We start from the raw sequence: 8,683 nt of genomic DNA on the forward strand, positions 1-8,683 counted from the left end.
ATATATATATATATATATATATATGTCAATTTTACATTCCTAAACATAAATCTAGAGCTGAATTTATGGTAAGAATTCCTCGTGTAACAGTTAGCTGTTTCATTTCGCCTATTTATCAAAATCTATGACTGTATTTCCAAGATTAGAAAGTTTTGATGCCTACTGTAACTCAAGACTCGTGACTTTCATTATTAGTCAACAAAATTTATTTTCTGGTAAAAATGTGGAACTTCTATTTTTAATGTTTAGTTGCAACATTTAAAGTAAGTCTAAAGAGAGAACCGAAAACTCTAAATCTTGAATAAATATGATGTCCGTATTTAAAGGAATATTTTATAGCAACAAATATTTCGTTAAAATCTAAAAAGAACGCTCAGACAAAAGAAGTTTCACATCTCACGTGGGAATACCAAATGATTCAAAAAGTTCTCTTCCGAAAATGTGGCTCTTTTTCGAATCAGAACGAACTGATAAAGGAACTTCATTTGCATGTGGAATACAACAAAACTGAGCACTTCGGTCCTCTGTTTTTAATTCTAAACAGCTAGTTTTTGTAAAAGTAATCGTTTTGTCACCAAATTTATCTTTTGACGGGGAATCAGCTTATATGATTTGCTTTGATGAAAACTTTGCAATAATTTTGAGTTACATCTGGTAAACAAAAGTTCGACATCTCATGAGTATCTTTCCAGTTTACAGTTCTGATATCTTACAGCACATAAAGGAACATGAGAAAATTGAGTTTAGATAGTTAACAAAATGTTGAAAAAATTTATAGAAAGTCATGATATGCATGAGACTAGGTCAAATATTTTTATGCGAGAAGTTTCAATTAAAATTCTTTTTGCCAAAAATAAAAATGTGATGGCCATACAGACATCCATAGTTTTTCCCGAACAGTGAAATATGTCTGTTAACTTAATTGGCAATAACTTTATATGTAATCTAACTTGCATAAACTATTTGCTGAAAGTATAGTGATAAGTATTGAATTTAACAATTAATTACTCGATGTGAAACATGAAAATTAACATTGGCTCCACTATGGCTGTATGGATTAGTCAACAAAAGAGTCGAAATGAGCCTTAAGACAACTTTGAAACGGAAAACGGAGTAAATGAGCTTTGTTGAATAAACATTCGAAATCATTGCATGAAGAAAAGAACGAAAGAAGGAAGAACACTGCAAACTTTTGACAGTACTAAAAGAGAGACTGCGAAATTAATACTGTTGAAAATGAATGGAAAAGAGAAATTAGTTTACATCGAAATGGGATCGATGATGCTTAGAAGAATTTTAAATGGTTGAAAGAAAAGAAGGAAAGAGAAGAATGAATGTCTGGAAGTAGCCTCAGCTATTAAACAATGCAAAGCAGTAAGCACGGATATCGATCTAGAGCATTGAAGAAAGCTAGGCTGATTTAGAGAGGAGAAGACAGCTTGAGAATGGTCAGAATGCGTAACAAGCAGCCAATTGAAGACTCTATTTCAGTGCTCAGTTAAAATCCTGACCGACCTGCCTAATGACCATGCAAATTTATTTAATGATAAGCTCTGGAAGATGCTTTTTATCCAAAATAGTTTAATGAATAATTTGTGGCACTCATATCGATTAACGTCATGCAACCATTCACAGAAATCGTATAAACAGAAATTTATTTATCTTTCAAATTTCGTGAATGAATTGTTATTATGGTGTTAGGGTAATTATAATGGTTTCCTATTTTCGATAGATTGAATGCCATGAAGTGATAAATGCATAATGGCAAGAAGGTAAGCTCAACTAATAGAAAGTGTTGGTCCGTGTCAAGTCAGATGTCAATATTTGAAGGGCACAACAACCCTTATTAGAATCAATAGTTAATGAGTGCATAAGCTATATATTGGATTGCATGATGGATCAAGTCTTCATACAAATTTAAAATGGACTTTCGTGTTGTCCACTTCACTTTCATTTAAAAGCTTTCCATTTCTTGAAATAAAATTGGTAAAAAAAACCTGGTAGTTGTGGAATATTTGAAATTTTGTTTGTTAGTGCAGAGGTGAAAGATGAATTACACAACGGCCTTCGTTTTCTTTCTGCGGAGGAAGTCAAAGGACAACAGAAAAATTGCAGCATAAAATAACAGGAACTCTAAAATCAAAAAATAAACAAACAACAAGAAAAACAAAACACATGAAGCTTTTCCTACGTGGTAAACAGTTTAAAATTTTTGTCAAAATTTGCTTTACTTACTAAAATTTGCGAAATGTCAAGAAAGCAAACAGGAGACCGAAAAGGCCTAAAGTTTTTTGCACTATTTATTTACATTTCCGCTGTTATGCAGTCTGCTTACAACTGGAATTCATGAATCTCTTCCGGAATGTTTTATGTCATCCAATGCAAATCTTTGACAAAACACTGAAATCTAAACAATTTTACGGAAAAGAGGAACAGAGGAAGTGATACAAAAACGAGAAGAGATGACGGCGGTTGGTGGTTTAGAGTAAGTTGACGGAAAAGCAAAGGTTACGCAGTAAAACTTTACAAAGGATTTCAGCTAATATTTTGCTGAGCTTAAATTAAAATAAAAAGTAGAATGACCAATACGGTGAAACAGGGAGCATCCGTTGATGTGACAGTCTATGCTATAAACTATGCTATAAACTACGACAAACATATGTATACGTCATCTGATCAAATTTTATTATATTTTAATACGACATTAATACAATGGCTTGATAGGAATACATTTGTTCACATTTGTTGTGCTACAGCATGGATAGAATGAAGTTATCAGAACTGTAGATGCTATCATTCATCAATACAAAACTTTTTCAGTGGAAGGCATGTCACGGAAAGTTCGGGAGCTATTTATAGTGTTAATATAGTCGAATATGTGGAAAAAATAATGTTATGATTATAATTCAAATAATATCGATTATCTATTGAATACAATTTCTCCGCTTATCAAAGAAAATATGTATTTATCATTGCCAGTATTGAAATTGCGATAAAGCAATTATTGTCGGATTGCCGAAATTAAATTTATGTTCAAATAAAATTTCGACAATATCCAACAGATATCTACACCATGGACAATAATATCCATTGTACCTACACAATGAATAATACCAAAGGGCAGCTATACTTTTATAGTAATTCCAATGGAGCTTACAAAACTCCTCTCTAATCCTAATCCTTATATATATATATATATATGACAAAGAATTTATTAGTTGATCATATTGCTTGCTTTTGTATAACTCATTAATCACTGTTTGCCAATTCATTGTATATATATATATATATATTTCACCCGTTCTGTTATTAACTAGTAATATCTGCAAGAACAATATCACATCCCGAATATATCTATATCGCTGAAAAACGAAGTCAGCAGATAACTTTCCCGCCTGTCAAGTCAAATAAACTGTATTAAACTACAAAGCTACACAATAATAGTGCAGTGACATGCAGCGAGTAGTGCGAGTAGTGCCACATCATTGTGGAATACTGCTACTTTGACTTTGTTCTAGTTGAAGAAATGCAATTACCAGATATGATTTTATTTATTTATTCAAGCCAATTTCAAATTCTTATCGACCGTGCGAGATGGATGAAAAAAGGGAAAACATTGGTGATAGCCTAGTTTAGGATTTGCTTTTGTCAGGAAAAATTCGATTTCTAACATTCATGAAATTGACAACTTTGTTTCAATGATTTTAAAATTAAGAGAGAAGTAAGGATGAGAATAGAAAAGGCAAGCAATAGATTAATCAAACAAGATGATTTTGATATCATTGATACTGAAATTGTCAAGAAAAGCAGTATTGCATATTCCAAATGAAAAAGGAAATTATTTCCTTGCATATAATGAGCTAATTGACATTTTACTCCTTTCGATAATTAACAATTGTTGAAAAAGGAAAAAAACTCGAATCTGATTGCAATAAATTGTTTGGACTTCATTTTAGATAAAGTGAAAAGAATTCAAGCAATAAACACTGATTATCTATTATTTTATTTCACAAATATTTGTCAGTATGAAGATTGGAAATGTAACTAATTAAGTTTCAAAAATCATTTCAAATCATTTTCGTCTGGACCAATTTCTTGCGAAATTCCAATGCTTGAACGAGGAGCACAAAAGTAATTTAAATAATCATATTTTGACTAAAAGTTCCTTCACTAATTGTGCTGCGGACTTTCTGATTTCGGCATATCCATTTTCGAAATTTCAAATTTTCGTGCTTACGATTCATCAATTCAGTTCTGATATGAAGAACATTTAAATGTCATCCAAGACTTCCTTTTATAGAAAAGAAAAAAGGCTAACTTCTGAAGCCCATAACATCTCAATCCTTTACTTTATATGTTTCCTTTCGTATGGACACACTTTTTCTCACAAATCCAAACTACATCATCTTAAATTCAGAATTCTACAGTCCCAGTCCATTTGAGCCATTTTGTATACCACATCAATTCATGTATTTTTATTTATTTGCCGGAAATCAGTGGAAAAAATTTTATTTACAATATCAAAAAGAAAAATTAAGGGCACTATAGGATGACGTCATTTTAATGTATTTCGATTTAAAATGCAACTTTTTAAATGAAATCATTAAAAATGTTGTTCATATTTCCTGCAGTTTTGTTAGTAAAGTCCAAAAGAAGGAGCTTTTACAGATTGTGCTGGTCTCTTTTTTATTTCAAGGACTTCATTATATTTCAACGATGCTGAGGCATGAAACTGTCACTTTCCCTCGTCTTATCAGAAAGAAATTCCACTAACTAACGTTTTCTTTTCACTCTCTTCCATACTTCTTTAAATCTTGTTGAAATAGATGGCAAATATCAAAAATAAAATTACTGAAAGTAGAGCGTTTTACAACGATCAGCATTTGTCACATGAGGATTAAATGCTTGCAATCAGTTACTGATGCAACTTCACTTTTTTCTTGCATATGAAAATGATAGTAAAAAAGTGTTTTGATCCCGTCCGTCGTCTAGCTATATTTTTGGAACTGCAAAAATAATGCAATCAACTATTTATTGATTTGTTGTTTTGGATATCCCGAAAGGTTCGATGGATAAGTTCACAAAGGATGATGCCTTCAATATACATCATAACTGAAATTATGAATGAAATTCTAGACAAGTTTGAGTGCCTTTTTGTTTGAGAATTGTGATTAAAATTTGAAATTTTGAGCCTTAGAATTGCAAAATGACTAATGAACCAAGCCGTCCCATTTCTGTTTTCTTGATGATATCTTCCAGCTGTCAACTTTAACTTCAGTACTGAAGATATTCAACAACGGAATATACTTTAAATGAATAAAACACGAATGAAAACACAATTTTAACATCCCTGCCTTTGTTAACCATCTTTAGTAAAGCAACTTATGCTTAATTTCATCTCTTTGGACTACGATATACATTCAAGGACATGTGAAACGTTCGTTTATATCTAATACTGTCATTAAGAACTGACGTGATATAAAAAAAAAAGAAATAAAAACTGCATGGTCCAACCCAAACTAACTCTTTCAATTTTTTTGATCCAAAATAGGATTTGATACTATAAACTGATATTGCTCTCAAAGATAATAAGCTAGTTTGCTATCCACCAAACTCCAAGAATTATCTCAAAACTGTTGCCTTTCACTATAAAAACAATTGTCCTGCATATCGTATCTTCAGTTAAAACTTTTTATTCTCAGGCATTGAATGAAATTTTAATTTTGTTAGTTAAATATTAAATTGGTTTCAATTTTATCAGTTAAATACCACCATCCCTTCTATCCTCCCAATTTTCTCTATTTTATTTCTTCGACATTTATTTTCATAAATCTTTTCCCTTTAATAACGAACTTTGAACGTTATAAAGAAACTTATCAGAGCTCATTGCGAAGGCGTTCCCTACGACAGATCAGCACACCTGTTGTGTCCACTAACCAAAAGAAGAGACAGCAAACAAAAGATCCCAAAGTTCGAATTCTGATATTACGGTAATTTGAACCGGAATGTATTTCCAACGATATGTTCTCTGTTATTACTCAGTTAATTTATATCACAAATTAAATTCATCTACAAGCTTAATCATGCTTATAAGTTCACTGTTGTGGCTTATATTCCTGTGGGATTTAAATCAGTTTTCAAAAATTTCATAACATTTTGCTGCTAACTTAAATGATATCTTACAGTAAATTGAAAAAATATATAATGGTTCAATGAAAAGCAAGGATTATTACGTTAAAGTCACAGTTTATGAGTAGCAAATAAATAAAAGAACACGTGATTCATCCTAAGAGATATAGTGATTGTAAGAGTGAATAAAAATAATGCCTAAAGTAACAGGGGTGATTTGTGGCGGAAAAATGCTTCACTGATGTAGTCTGATAATTTAAATACCGTATGGTTTCAGTTTGAATTGTACTATATGATATGAATTAATGTTGTATGGGTTATTCCCATTCATTTTTTTCGCGTAAATTATTTTATTATCGCGACGAAAGAAGCATCATTTTTATTTAAATAATGAGAATGCACTAGCCGATACAGTCAGTAAAGTGCGGTATTTTTTGCAGAACAAATGTTAGTTTTGCTCGTTCTCACATTCTTTTATATTAAATTTTTTGTCTTTCGTTTTCTTTGACTTTAGATTTTATCATTATAAGTATACAACTAGTTCTGCGAAACAATTTACCAAACTGACCACTTCGAAATTTGCTCTTTGGTACTAATGTGACACATAGATTAGATGCAATGTGATCACTTATTGAGATTTGATCACTTGTTGAGACAAGAGCTCTTCTCTGGTGACAAATGGGGTTGAATAAATCTTATCGAAGCCATATTGTTATATCACTTAAAAGGAATCAACACGTTCTGATCAATTGTATCGCTTCCATAGCTGAATACAAACAGAATCTATAACATCCCTTCGAGAATTCGAAGGTAAGAATTGGGAGAGGCACAGAAGAAGTCAACATCATTTTTTGACATTTACTGAATTATAAAATATGTCCATTGGTCATCTCTTTCGAATAGACCAAAAACGAACAACTCTTCCAAATGTATGTGAATATCAAATGATGCAATAATTCAACTCAGCATATTTTTTGAACGAATTTTAGAATTTATTTCATAATTTCAACGATGGCATTTTCAAAATCTTCATCGGATAACATTTCACAGTGTTCAGATCTACTTTAACGTGAACATACGGAAGCGTAAAGTGAGACATACTTTTTCGCAGACAATCTCATGCATAATTAATCATAAGGGAACTCCTTATTGTTTCGAAATTTCATTTCATTGGTATTTAAAAACTTGGCGAAATCCAATAAGATACATTTATAAGTGATAGTGATCTATCTAGTGAAATAAAAATTGACTTTTATTAGTCTATTCGTCATCATTGTTTTAAGCGTTCTTTTTCCTTTCACTTTCAATTACCTTTATTTCTTTGTTAAATTACTAATAAAAGTCGATGTGATTCCATCGTATGTTTTTGAAATTTTTAACAAGTAACTGTATCCATCATAGATGAATTCAAAATATTGCAATATCAATTAAAAATTCGTCCTCTTTATCAATAGTGTTAAACTTTTTTTCTTCAAATGCATTCGTTACAGATAAATTCAAAATGTTACACTGATATTTTAAATCACATTTTTAATTGAGAAATCAACTTGAAGTACCATTTTTTTCCTTCATTAATTATATTTTGTTTAGCAATTTATTTCTCATAAAACAGGTTTTAATGGCCTCTTATTCATGGAATTGGACAGATATCTCATTTTTTCTTTATCAGTGGTGTCAAATTTTTTTCTCCTCAATTGCCCGAAATTTATTCATTATAGATAAATTCGAAATGTTGCACTAATATTTTGTAGCACAATTCTGACAGTTCGAGCTCATGCATCCTGCTTGATAGGAAATGGATGATTCACGGAGGGAGGAGAACAAGTGATGCAAGGACAGATTGTGTTGCAAGTTGACACTTCCTTATCCATGACAAATGATTTCTCAGCTATTTTCCTTCCAATTCTTTATTTCTGTTCGTCGAAGATGATCATAAAAATTACGGAAGATTAAGTTGGTAGGATGGAAAAGAGAAAAGATAATTTGTCTTGCTGAATCGTAAAAAATATGGTGTTCGAAAGGGGCGCAGAAGTTTGTGACCATATCAGATAGGAAGAACTTGTATTATGTCATTATTTTCGACTTCATGCCATTATGCAGCTGAGCTTTGTCAGTGTTTGTTCTGATAATAGAGGATATCATTTACGGATTCAGTCCCTCCATAAAGCTTCTCAATGAGAACATCAGCACTAAAACAATGGGTTCTGTCACAGAAATTCGATAACTTTTTGCTACTATAGCTGATGGTATCAGGTTTAAAACTGGCAATTCACTTTATTTTGATCACTGTAAAAAATTTTATAATATTTGGATCAGAACTGGAATAATATTATCAGCAAATATTGTTGGTACCAATTTCGAGCTCTCATAATTAGGATATTGCGTTACATTTTTGATAGTCTGATCCGCGCTATATAATCATATTAGATTAAAAAAGTGCAAACAGTAGGCAGTAGCAAGTAAGTCAATGCTATAATAGTGCCATCGGAATTCAGATATTCTCCAAGAGAAAAAGTAGCAAATATGAAAGCAATGGAGAGTTGAATGAGAAGCG

The sequence above is a fragment of the Loa loa genome (assembly GCF_000183805.2).
Source record: "Loa loa unplaced genomic scaffold supercont3.138, whole genome shotgun sequence".
Taxonomy (NCBI): Eukaryota; Metazoa; Nematoda; class Chromadorea; order Rhabditida; family Onchocercidae; genus Loa; species Loa loa.